A 13,286-nucleotide genomic window follows, 5' to 3' on the forward strand; every position below is an offset into this window, starting at 1 on the left:
TAGAGATCCTTCCTCTACCATTCTGGAAGTGCTTATTCCACTGTGCTCACATTATTGGGGAAAATTCTTACAAAACTATTTTGCTTTGACTTCTGATCGCAGGTCTCTGTGTGTAGGGGGTGTGTGATGCACATCTTGAGACCATACTGGATAGAGCCTTGTGGATGTTTTGCTCTTGTCTACTTGACATCCCTATTCCTTTGTCTCAATAAGGGGTTCTTTTCCATCCTAGAGTACTTGGGATGGTCAAGGTGATGTTTCTCATTATACAGTTGCCACCTGGAAGAGGTTAGCTCTTCAACTTACCCCAGACAATTATCACTGGAACTAGATTACATGGGGGATATTGACTGTTGCCTCCGGGTACTATCTTCTCCTCAGGGTTCTGAAACACTTGGCTCTCTGCTCTGGGGAGGCTGTGATGTCTCAAGGGGTAGCACTGTGCATTCACATGGAGGAAGCAAAGGACTGAATGCAGAAAGTTTGTGACTAGGTATCCTCTGCAATTCTTTAAATGGATGCTTTTGGCAGAAATAGGGTTGTTCCAGACAGGCTGGGGACAGTGCCTCAGATAGTCGACATCAACACCTTCTCTGAGAAGGCAGGGGACCAATCCAAGATTTACGGAGCAGATGGCTCTGAAACTATTCCTGCCACCATAGTACCACGTGCTGGGCTTAAATGAGGCACAATTATGAGCCAGAAATGCTTCCATTGAGAATGTAACCGGTGGACATAGTACTTGCTCTTGGTCCTCAGTGATAAGATCGCTGTGCTTCTGAGGTGCTCTGTGCCCTGGCTAACCCACAGAGGGAGGCAGATCAGAGCTTGGACTGTCGGCATCACAAGGGGTTGAGGTTGCTCTTCAGCACCATGAGATGAGATGTCCGAGGTTGAAAGTGGCTCCTCATTTTGATTCTGAATTCCGTTCTTCCTCAGAAATCAGAGCTGCAAAACGAGTCTTACTCAGTTGGGAGCTGTCTCAATGATGACTTTTTGCAGTCCTATCAATGCAGCTCTCATCAGGGCTGCTTGAAATGGGGAATGTGCAGTATGCCTGACGCTGAGCATCCCTCTGAGACTTTGAAATCCCAAGGGCTGAAAACCAGATTGAATCAGGAGCTCGCAGCGGGATGCAGGCAGCAGGCATGTTGCTGTCCTCCAGGCTGTGCCCAAAACAAGTGGGCACAAAGAATGTGGCATGGATCATGCCTAGCCCCTGCCGCTCATTCATCCCAGAAGAATGTCAAACCTCCTAGGCTCTCCTTTCAGAGAAAGAGGGATGGGCTCAGTACCTATGGAGTAAGGCTATGATGATTCCATAGCTGAAGTCCCAACATCCATCTTCTTATGATGGTGGCTTTTCCTCTCCTACAAATAGATTCTTCAGATTAAGTACTGCCTTCATTTCTACTTCCCAGTAGTACCTGACAAAAGATGTCTCAGAACTCTGATAATGGGATAATATTTTACTTTCACTGGATTCTAAGGATTGTTTTACTTAAGTCTCATGTGTTTTAAATCTGCTATGAGGTGCATGTGCATTGTTTAATGATCTCTAATTAGATCTGCCTTAGATGATGAGATTTTGTAAGTCATATGTTGGAAGAAATCTACAACTCATTTTTTTTTTCATTGGGATAAAATGGCTGCTCGTGTATTAGGTTTCTAGACCTGCATGATTAGTTTAATGTCAACTGGTGGTACACACCTCACTTTCTTAGTTCATGGGGAGAAATATAATCTGAGAATTTAACATTTTTCCATTCATTATTTGAACAATATCCTTCTCTCTGGGTTCTAGAACAGTATTTATTTGATTTGAGCCTTTTGTGCTTTTTTTGGTGGGAAGAGTGTAATTCTTCTAACATTCTTCCAACTCTTTCAGCTCTCATCCTCTGTAAGACCTGGTTTCTTGTGTGCTTTCTTCCCACTGAAAACAGGGTTGAATCAGTGAGAAATGAACACCGTGTTCTTAAAACCCTCTTCTGCTTGCAGTCCTTGGCAGAATCTAATCCGGGAGTGTGGTTGACCCTGATTCTCTCCTGACTCTCTAATGGTAATGTTTCAAAAGCGATTTTAATTGGACTTTTGCCTACAGGGATGTATGCATATGGGTGAGGGAGGGGCAGGTTGGGACCCTCATCATCCAAGCCCCTACTGGGTAAGCCTAGGTCCTCCTTTCATTCTTATCTTCCTGACAATCCTGATCCTTTGATCTCGAAGTTCCTTCTCATCCCAGAGTACTTGAGATCATCCAGGTGAGGTTTTTGACCTTCTTGCTTCTATGGAAGAGTGTTTTTGTATCTCTTACCCCAGGCAAGACCCAATGGAAGTTGATTACATGCACAATATTTATTTTGGCCTGGGTCATCAGGGTCACCTCCCACACCTCTGGCTCTCAGACTCAGGGTGTTTGGTTTTCTTCCCTTTGGTGTGGTGAAGGGCTGAAGTCAGGAACACATTGATGTGAGTCTGAGTTTTCTCCCAATGGGTCAGGCTGTTCTCCAGACTCTCAGCTGATCTCAGGTGGAGCTGCAACCCAGGTTGCGTGGAGAACTTGTCACATCTTGTCCTCTTTATGGAACCCGGGCTCTGACATTCCTTAGTGTGGTCAGTGGCTGGAGGGAAAACTGAGTGGAAATCAAGATAGGAATTCACCTTATAATCCTGCTGTAATGTTAGAGTTAAATAAACTGACAGTGTTAAATAAACTGGCAGCGTTATGTGTCAGGTCCTTAATGGCAGAAATTGGAAAATTTTTTCAAAATCGCCATAATGATCATAGACAATTTCATCAGGCTGTTGATGCATTTTTGAATAACATGCTAGTCTTTGTGACTAAGAAATAGAATGGGAATTTGTGAAGATTATTAGCCAACGTTTGAACATCTGCTTGTCCCCTTGTGCCTACTCTAGAAATATCACCAGTAAGATCTTTCCAATCAACATCTTCCATCCATTCTTTAATATATCTGCTTGTGTGTGAGGTTCTATCTAAATCTGAATAGCCAGGCTGATATGTTTCAGGGAGGAGGCCAAATTGTCTGGCAAACTCAATGGAACCCTCTTCAACATTGGGAAGTCCTTAGCATGTAATTCTGCCTTAGTCCAGGGGGTATATGTGATTGTTTTGGGGCCATCCTCACTGGACCTGGCTTTAAAAGGGGCTGTCATTACAGGAGGGCAATATGACTAGCCTTCTGTAGGGGGGTCAATCTCAGTGTTATAAAAAGTTCAGAGACAGATGGACAGCAAGGAGGAGAGCCTTGTGATGGACACTGAGAGGAAAAGGAAGGAGCAGAGGAAGCCAAGGAGAGAGAGCTCTCAGAAGCCTCAGAGGATTTTTCCAATTTGGAAATCCTTTGAGATCATTGCGAGTTGGTTTCTCTGAGGGAAGCAATAGTGGATTCACTATTATGTTTGGAGGCCTGAAAATACCAGTTGAAATATGATTTGCATTCTTTTTGTCCTGTTCTAAACCTTTTCTCCAATTGAGCATGCAAATAAACTCATTTAAAAGTCTCAAATGAGCCGAAAGTGGGCAAACAGTTTCAAGTTGTCATAGGTGATTTAAATCCAAAGCAACAAATTTACAAGAGGAGGGCCTGTAGGTTTTAAACCTAAGATGAGTGAGTTCTGCACAGCAGCTGCCCTTTGGCAGTGCCCTTAGAAACCAAACTCCCCATAAGGGAGTACTTACCACAATGAAGGATTCCCTTTCCAGATAAAGCCTGCAACAGAGGATATCCAAGTAAAGAAAGGCATTTAGTACCTCTGCCAAAATGGGAGTCTGGGACCATGAGTAAGTCATGACCCAAATCACAAGGAAATGACAGAGTCCAAGGGACTCTTATAGGGGAATTATTCCCATTTGGGGCTGCGCTGAGGTAGAAGTGATTCACTTTGGTTCCTGCTTCTAACAATCAGATTCAAGTCTGCAAAAAACAAAGAGCTTTATTTGGAGTCCTGGGAACTATAATTTGGGCAACAAAAATACCATATGTTCTCACTTATATCTGAAATCTTGAAAAAACAGATGGGTGTTTTGCTAAAGGCGAGGTATGGTATAGGCAAAATGGCTGAAGAAAGACAAAAGGTACAAACTTCCAGTTATAAAATAAGATGTGAGGGTGTAATGTACAGCATGGCAACTATACTTCATACTTTATTACATATTTGAAAGTTACGAAGAGTAAACTGTAAAGTTATCACAAGAAAAAAATTCTGTAACTATATATAGTGACTGGTGTTAACTAGACTTACTGTGATCATTTCACAATACATACGAATATTGAATCATTATGCTGTATATCTGAAACTAATATTGCATGTTAATTATACCAAATACTTGGGAGGAAAGGAGGGAAAATCTTGATAACAGGGTGGGGCCCTTCAAGGGTAGGGTGACCTGTAATACACACAGGAATCTTCTGGGAACAATAGGGAAAGACATTTACCAGAAGGAGGGTTTTCTCTTGAAGTCAGATATGGTCAATTCCACCTTTCTCAATCATTTGGCTGACACTGGAGGGTGGCCTAGTTACTGTGTCCCAGGGTGTTCTTTGTTCTACTCTGGAATGTGTCTTACTCTCTTGTCTTGACCAAAGGTAAAAACTAAGTTCACAACCAAATGTTGTGTGGTATTAACAAAATTAACAGAATCAGTTGCACTGCACTATTTACTATGGAAATTTTATTACCTTATGCTGAGAGTTTTGCTATCTCCTCCTGCCTCTCATGGGAAATTGCAGCTGGTCATAATCTTCTGGTAGAATCTCAAAACTTGAGGGTACATCTACAGACACTTCTTAGCCTACCACTTCTCCAGGTTGTGTATGTTGGTGGGGAGGGAAGAGTTATCTCATCTGCCTTTGTATTCCAGGACCGTGCTCATGACTTCAACCCTGGCTGTAGAGTCCCTGAGGAGGGTCAAGTTAGACAACTCACTTGTATTCAAGTGTAATCCTTTGTTTCTACAAAGTGATGCATTTTTCAGCAAGTTTCTTTCTTTCTTTCTCTCATAGAAAGAAAACCAGCGAAAATGCCTAGTAGAACCTATCACTTATCCAATAGTAGATTCTCAGAGTAGCATTTTCAAGTGAAAGGCTCCTACTTTATTGAGGAAAAACCTTACCAGCCTGGATGTCATCTTGGGAAATCCACCAGTCCTCTAAGTAACTAAAACAACAGGGAACTATTTACATGAAAAACAAAGCTTGATAGTCAGTGTTATATGACCAATAATCCTTGTTTATTCCCAGAATCAATACCTTAAATGGATGTATAAAATGAAGAACTAAAATGGTCATGTTTTTCAGAAGAATCTATTTCTGTGTAAAACTTGTCTGTTTAGCTGCCAATTCCATCCTGGATACATAGGTGAAAGAATGCTGTAGGCTCCCACCTGGTTTCTAGAGAATATGAAGTTTGGCAGTAAAGTCCAGAGGGCTTTTGTGCCAGGCTATCTTGTCCAGGAGTTGTTTGTACTGGGTGCCCACCTGACTTCCTTTAAACCCATCCTTCCAGGGAGAAACTAGTACTTGAGGATGAACCACAACTCCATGCAGCAGTGCTGAATGACTCAAAAGCTGTCTGTGAGAGAATCTTGTCAGCCAGCACCCAAACCTCAGGGGTCTACAACGGGAACTGTTTGTTCTCGCCCTCACAGGTCTGGGGGTCGGTGGAAGTAGCTCTGTGCGTGTGCGCTCCTCTGAGACCCAAATATGTTTAATGACCAAATTCCACTGAGGGCTTCCAAACAGGGAGGTGCTTTGTTGGGTTTACCCTGTTATTTCTTCAGCCTGCTCTGTGGGAGTGAGCAGTCCAACTACACGAAGCAGTCAGACTTTGAGCAAGGAGGAACTTGATGGTCCCATACAAGAGAGGAGCCACATCCAAAAGAACTTTTCAATTATAAATCTTTTCTACAAATGACCCTCAGTCTTGCTCACTGTAATCCTGTTTTTGCAATTTGCCCGGTCAGAAACACATCCCTTTTTTTTTTTCACTTCGATTGCATCAGGACCAGGTGCAGGCACTCTAAATAGAGTCAACTAAAATCCAATCTCTTCTTGTGTATTGACTCAGATGTCTGACTACTTAGAGCAAGTGCCAAAGTGCTTAAGTGTCTCCCTCTTACTTGAAAGGATCATAAGGGAGGGGCGTGCAAATGAAACAGTTTTCCACACCACGTCGTCTACCACAACTAGCACCTCTCTTGAGAGGAGAATAACTGTGCCTCCTCTCCTGCAGGAATGGTCAGCAGAGACAGTCCAGCCTACTTGAGTTCATGTTCATTCCTCTCAGTTTCTCTGGCATTCCTTTCTGTGAAAGAATAAACTAGAGATTGACTGAGGGGATCATCAATTTGAGAGCTTAGTTATCCCATGCTGTGAGTCTGAAAAGAAGCCATTATTGGGAAAACGTGGGCTCTAGAATTACCCTGTTTTGTAACACAACTGGTCTAGTCAAGGATGGGAAAGTGGGACAAGAGAGGGAATTGTCACCTCAGCTTTTGTTCATCTGGAAGTGTATTAATTTATGTTTGAAGGATAGTGTCATTGGGTAAGGAATTCATGAAAGTCACTTTCCTTCAACATTTTCAATGAGCTTCTAATGCCTTCTGGTCTCCATGGTGTCTGAGAAATCAGCCATTAATCTTATTGAGGCTCCTTTGTATGTGATGAGCTGCTTTCCTCTTGATGCTTTCAATGCTCTTTCAGCAGTTGGACTGTGATGTGTCTAGTTTTGAGTTTATCCTACTTTGGAGTTCATTGAGCTTCCTGGATGTGTCAAGGTTTGATCAGTTTGGGAGGTTTACAGCCATTTCTTCCAGTATTTTTTCTGCTCTTTTCTCTCTGTCCTCTCCTTCTTGGACTGCCATTATGTACATGTTGGTATGCTTAATGCTGATATTCACGGATGTCTGAGGCTCTGTTCACTTCTTTCTGTTCAGACTAATCTCAATCAACTCATCTCCAAGTTAGTAGATATGGGCTGGTGGAAGAATGCATCTGCAATTGAGCTTTTCAAGTGAACTTGTTTTTGCATCTTTCAACTCCAGAATTTCCATATGATTCTTTAAAAACTTCTATTGATATTTTCTACTTGATGAGACATTGTTCTCATACTTCAGTTTTACACATGATTTCCTTTACCTTTTGAATGTATTTAAAATGGCGGATTTAAGTTTCTTTTACAGTAAGTAGAACATCTAGGTTTCCTCAGGGACAGTGTCTACTGATTGGAATTTTTCCCAGGTGTATGGGCCTGTTTGTTTTGTTTTTTGGCATGCCTCAATTTGTTGTTAAATTGGATATTTAAAATGGGCAACTATGGACATTACTGGCAACTCTGGAGATTAGATTCCTCAAATCCAAGCTTTGTTGTTGCTGATTGTTTAGTGACTTTTCTGAGTAATTCTGCAAGGTCATAATTCAGTGGCTTAATTGGTAATCCACTGAACTCTCTGCTCAGTTACCTTAATCACCTAACAATTAAAACAGCTATTTCCTTAAACGTTTTGGACCAATAAGTCTTCCAGTTGTGGATGAAGTGCTGTGTATGTGAACCACACCTTTAATTATCTGGCAGTTGTAACTTTACCTTAACCTTTACTCTCCACGTGAGAGTCTCAAGATTGGCAAGAAGTAAGAGATTAGGGCTTTCTTAGGTCTTTCCTGGGTATGTGCACAGCCATGTACCTGTGTGTGGCCTTCTGAAGTCCCAGAAATATGCTGGAGCTTTCCAAAGTACCCTATGAATATCTCCTTCCAGTCTTTCAAGTTTGTGATTAGCCTCTGAAAACACTCATGGCTGAATCAGGGAAGAGAAAAACATGTTCTTAAGCCCCTTCTCTTGCTTGCAATCCTTGGCAGAACCTAACCTGGGTGTGTAGTTGGGTCATCAGTGTTAACTCCCACACCTCTGGCTCTCAGACTCAGGGTGTTTGGTTTTCTTCCCTTTGTGGTGAAGGGCTGAAGTCAGGAACCCATTGATTTGAGTCTGAGTTTTCTCCCAATGGATCAGGCTGTTCTCCAGCCCCTCAGCTAATCTCAGGTGAAGCTGCAACCCAATCGCCTGGAGGACTTGACACAGGTATGTGCCCCCTATGGAACCCCAGCTCTGACATTCCTTAATGCAGTGAGTGGGTTGAGGGACTACTGAGTGAATGTCAAGCTAGGAATGCTCATTGCTTGATGTTCTTGTGCAGAAACAGATTCTGTAGCCTGTTGGCCACCAGAAGTTATGTGCCATGTGATGGTGCTAGGGGCCCACGCAACTTAATGAGCAGGAATTTTTGTCTTGTGTTGTTTTCTGGATGAGCAGGTGCTTATTAAGGTGCTTCCATCTGAAAATCAATTGTGCCTCTCTTGAGTAGTAGCAGCTTGCATTATTTCAGAAGTGATTTTTTAAAAACGTTTTTCTGATCCTGGAGGCATCCGGTATGCTTCAGGAGTGACTAGATCAGAAACACAGAAATGAAAAGTATTTCATTTCTTTCCCTTTTTTTGTTCTCACAGTAGCCAAGAACCTGACATGTATTCCTAGGTCCAGTGAGGATAAAGCAACCGTGATTTACAAGTGAATTTGGATCAAAATCTGCAAACTAATAAGGATGATAGTTTATGACTTTCCAAGCAACTGACCACCTGCAACTCTCACAAAGTTCTCTCTAACCCAGAGGATCAGATGAGCTGCCCAATGCATAGCAGGCCCCCTGCCCAGTGCCATGGAGGGGACCCTACAACTCAAATGTTAGAAGCTCCTGAGCATTCATCTTAAATCTTGGCAGGGACATTTGAGGGTTCAAAATGAAAGCACTGTCATATTAACTTGTTTCTGCTTTCCTTATATAATCATTCAGGACAGCGACAACCCAAGGGATTATTAAAATGCTGTTTCCCTCAAATCCAGACTCAAGTCTTTCCTCTCTTGATGCTCAGAAATGTGTGAGACTTTCGGGTCTGACTGATGGGTCCTCTGGGGTAATTGCCTCCCAGCCCTTATCTGTACAATGTAGTTGAGCTCATTGAGCTTGGTCCTCTGGACTCTCCTGACCCAGAGCACGAGTGCAACCCCTGTGTGTGGCTCTCAGAATTGCATACCTTGGTGCACTGAGGATGACCTTCTTATGGGCATGGCACATGGGGCTCTGATTCCTGGGCTGAGCGCTAAATCTGACCTGATATTCCCGACTCAGTGTCCAGTCTTGATATCTTTCCTGATGGGGCTCAAATGCTGCTTTTATGGCCACAAGAATTGCCGATCTCATCCAATGTATAAGAAGTTTATACAGAACTAGGCTTTGCCAAGTATGGGGCCTTGAGCATCTTTCACTGTGCACTTCATCTTAAGTCCAGTCAAATGCCCTTCTCTTGCATATAGTGAAGAGAAATATTGAGTTTCCGCCTGACTTGCATGGAGGATGCTGAGTTGTATATTCGGGGTTCTATTTGCAGACGGTCTGCGGTGTGGGCTCTATGCAGGGAAATGATGGGTCAGCAGCAGGTGGTCAGCACCACCAAGAGCACCCCAGCTCCCTCAACAGTAGCCCTCAGAGAACCCAGCTCCAGAGCATAAGCTGCTACCCAGGGAAGAATTGCATGGTAAGCAGATGCTGTCAAAGAAGATTCCTGAGTCCTGCTTTATCTGGTGAAAGAGGCAGCAACTCCAGGTGAGAGGCGTAAATCTGTCCCATCATCATCTAAGAACAGTCTCCTCTGAGGGTTTTTCTAGCTTGGATATTAATCATTTCCAGACAGTCCTTTGGAGGCCCCAGTGGTCAGCAGTCTCTTAAAATGCTTAAAAGCAAGCATCTCCCTTCAGAAGAGTTGAGATATTACAGCTCCAATACCATGCTACATATAAGTCACGACAGTCCTGTGGATCTGAAGAACGCCCTCGTTCACTAAGCCACGGCAACACATGCTAGAACCTCCCGAAGGGTGGGTGGATGCTTGGAGCCACGTGACAGGAGCATCCTTTGGAATCCTGAAAGTCACTGCCCAGCCCAGTGAGCAGCTCTGCAGTGAGAGGCACTTCAAGTTTCACTTTAGTATTTTCATCTAGGCGCTACACTTGTGCAGGATCATTGCTTAACCTGGACCTTGCAAACTACTCGGCAGCCTAGTTCCAGAGACTGAAATGTGAAGTCCACTTGTCACAGGCTGCCTGCACTGTCATCCTGCCCCCAACCCACCTCTGACCTTTGTTCTCTCTGGTCTGGGGAAGCAACTGCATGTGGACGTTCCTGGAGCCAAACTCTTCTGTGTTTGGACAAGGAACAGCTGTCTTGTCAGTTTTAGCAGGGTGGTCCATGACCCCCATCCTTATGTGACCCCTGGATTGCGGAGCAGATCGTGGACTCTCCTAGGCACAGCTCACCTTGTGAGGAGCTTGTGAGGAGAGGTCATTCTTGGAGGTGACAGACTTAAATCAGCTCTGGCATTTTCTGAGAGTGGTCACTAGTGGGTGCTGCATTTGGGGAATTCACCCAGGGGAAGTGAAGGTCTGAATACAGGAAGCACAGAGTGGAAACTTCTGCCTTTCTTTGATGCCTTTGGTACCAACTGAGATGTGTCCCAAAAAGTCTGGGACAGTACTGGTCTTGGTTAACACTAGCACCTTCTCTGGGCAGGAAGGCTTCAGTGTTCCAAGGAGCAGGTTTCAGAGTCGATCCTAGCACCCCAGTGTTTGCCCCACAGCCTGACAGCCCAGGATTCTAAGTGTTAGCTGGTGGTACCTTCCATGATGGGCAAACAGCTGCTGGTCTTGCTTTCCGGGGCTTCCACTTTTTGTTGTTGTTGTTTTTTGTTGTTGTTTTTTCACGGTATGCGGGCCTCTCACTGTTGTGGCCTCTCCGTGGCAGAGCACAGGCTCTGGACGCGCAGGCTCAGCGGCCATGGCTCACAGGCCCAGACGCTCCGTGGCCTGTGGGATCTTCCCGGACCAGGGCATGAACCCGTGTCCCCTGCATGGGCAGGTGGACTCTCAACCACTGTGCCACCAGGGAAGCCCCGGGGCTTCCACTTTTTGGTTGTGATTTCAAGGTGTCTTTGGGGACCTGGACCACGGCTGCCCTAGGAGAGGACAGTGAAGACTCAGGGCTGTTTGTCAGGGCACAGTAAGAAACTTATCACCTCTTCTGGGAGCTCTGATGACTCATAGTTCCTGTGAAGCAGGTACCTTGCGGTTCACCCTGAAAGGCAAGGCCTCTCATAGCATCTCGTTCTCTTTGGCGGGGAAGTAGAGAAATAGACCAGAAGTATTAGACAATCCACTTAGTTTTAGGGAAGAGAGCCCTTTAGAGAAATTTGTCTTTTTCTATTCTTGTGAATAATTTGTTACATGAGTGGTGTGTTTCTAGATGAACTGGTAGTAGAATCCTACAAGGAAGTTATCTGGGCCCACATAATACTTTTGGGGAGGGTTTCAATTGTGTATTTAGTTCCTTTCATAGAAGCACTGAATATTCAATATTTATTGTATATAAGTTTTAATAATTTAAATTTCAAATGCATAGGTATAAATGCCTTGAAAGACTCAAATTGAACACTCTTCATACCTTCATTTGTAGGTTGGGATGCTAGGAAGATATGTTGCTATGAGGCTTTCAAATATTTGAAATGAACTTTAGTGAGCTAGTATGGATTCCTTTGAACGTAGAACCTGAAATACCAATTTTGGGCAGGCACTGTATTAACTTCCTATTGCTTGTGTAACTAAATGACCACCGGGTTAGGGGCCTAAGTGAAGACAAATTTTATCTTAGAATTCTGGAGATCAAGAGTTTGACATGGGCCTCTCTTGGGTAAAATCAAGGTGTTGGCAGGTTTGCATCTTTTTTGGTGGTGGCAGGGGACAGTTTGTTTCCCTGCCTTATCCACCTTCTAGAGGCCCCCAGAAGTTGCTGGCTTGTGGCCTCTTCTTTCGTCTTCAGATTCTTGACCCTCTTTCAACTTAAGAGTTGGCAGTGAATATTGAAATCTGCCTCTCACTCACCTTATTTCACTCTTGTGAATACATTGGGCCCATGTTGCATAATCCAGGATAATTTCCTTGGTTTAAGGTCGGCTGATTAGCAAACTTAATTTCCTCTTCTGATTAACTCCCCCTTGCCATGTGACATAATGTGTTTCCAGGTTCCCAGGATTAGGATGTTAACAATGTTGGGGCGTGCTGTTATCAACTTTATGGTAGTTTATTTGGAAGTGATCCCCAGGAATTCCAGAGGAAGGGGAAACCTGAGACCAGTTGAAGGGAGCAGGCTCTGAAGGGGTTGTTATTAGGTTGGTCACCTATACAGGTGACTGGTACTCAACCCCACTTGGGACCTGTGAGGTGCCATGTGGAATGTATCTCATAATTGTGCCTCCTGGGGTCAAGAGTCTGGCCATTTACCCACTATCTGCTGTGTTCTTTGCAGTTACTCCCTCCCCCGAGCCATCTGTTCCCCTGCGCTTCTGAGATATGATTCTGTATGAAAACAAGGGGACAGAGAGGGTCAGGGTGTGGCACTGGGCAGCCCAATCCTTTCAGTGGATGCCAACCTCCTGGATTTCCCTTTTAGAAGAAGAGGGACTAGTTCAGGGCTGCTTACAGCAAGATGCTCCCTGTTCTATCTTCCTGCGATGGAGACTTTTCCCTCTTCTGGGAAATCTTTTTTATACCTCCTTAGATCCCATTTAGCCTTGTTCCCATCTCAGCCTCCCACAATGTCTGCCTGTATTTAATATCTTAGGATGCCCCAAATTAACAACATTTCATTGTATTCAAGGGTGACTCATTCTCTTCCACAAACAGATGAGAGTATACTAAGGATGTGCAACTAAATCTACCTCATTGCAGATCTCCCTTACAAGTCATGAATCATTCTAAGATACGTATTGTAAAAATTCGAGAACTGATTTCCTTGTTGGCATGTGATGGAGATCAGCAGGTTTAGGTTTTCACATTCATGTAGATACTATCACACGTCAACTCTTGCATTTCATTGCTATATACCTCTACCGTTTAGGGGGGAATGTGATCTAAAATCTTTATTTTGTTAATATTTAGTTTTCTTAAGTATTTTCAGTTTTGAGATTCTAAGAAATGTCTACATCTCATTCGAATTGGAACAATTGATGCTTTTTTAATGAGAAGAATTTCTTCTCTCCTGAGAGTCTACCTTCCTCAGCTCCCATTAATTCTTGTGAACCTAGTCTGGTCACGTTGCCTTCCCCCACTCCCCCACTTAAAACTCCTAAGATTGCATGAGAAGGAAAAAGGGGATGTGTTGA

This window comes from Globicephala melas, chromosome 5 (genome assembly GCF_963455315.2).
Source record: "Globicephala melas chromosome 5, mGloMel1.2, whole genome shotgun sequence".
NCBI lineage: Eukaryota > Metazoa > Chordata > Mammalia > Artiodactyla > Delphinidae > Globicephala > Globicephala melas.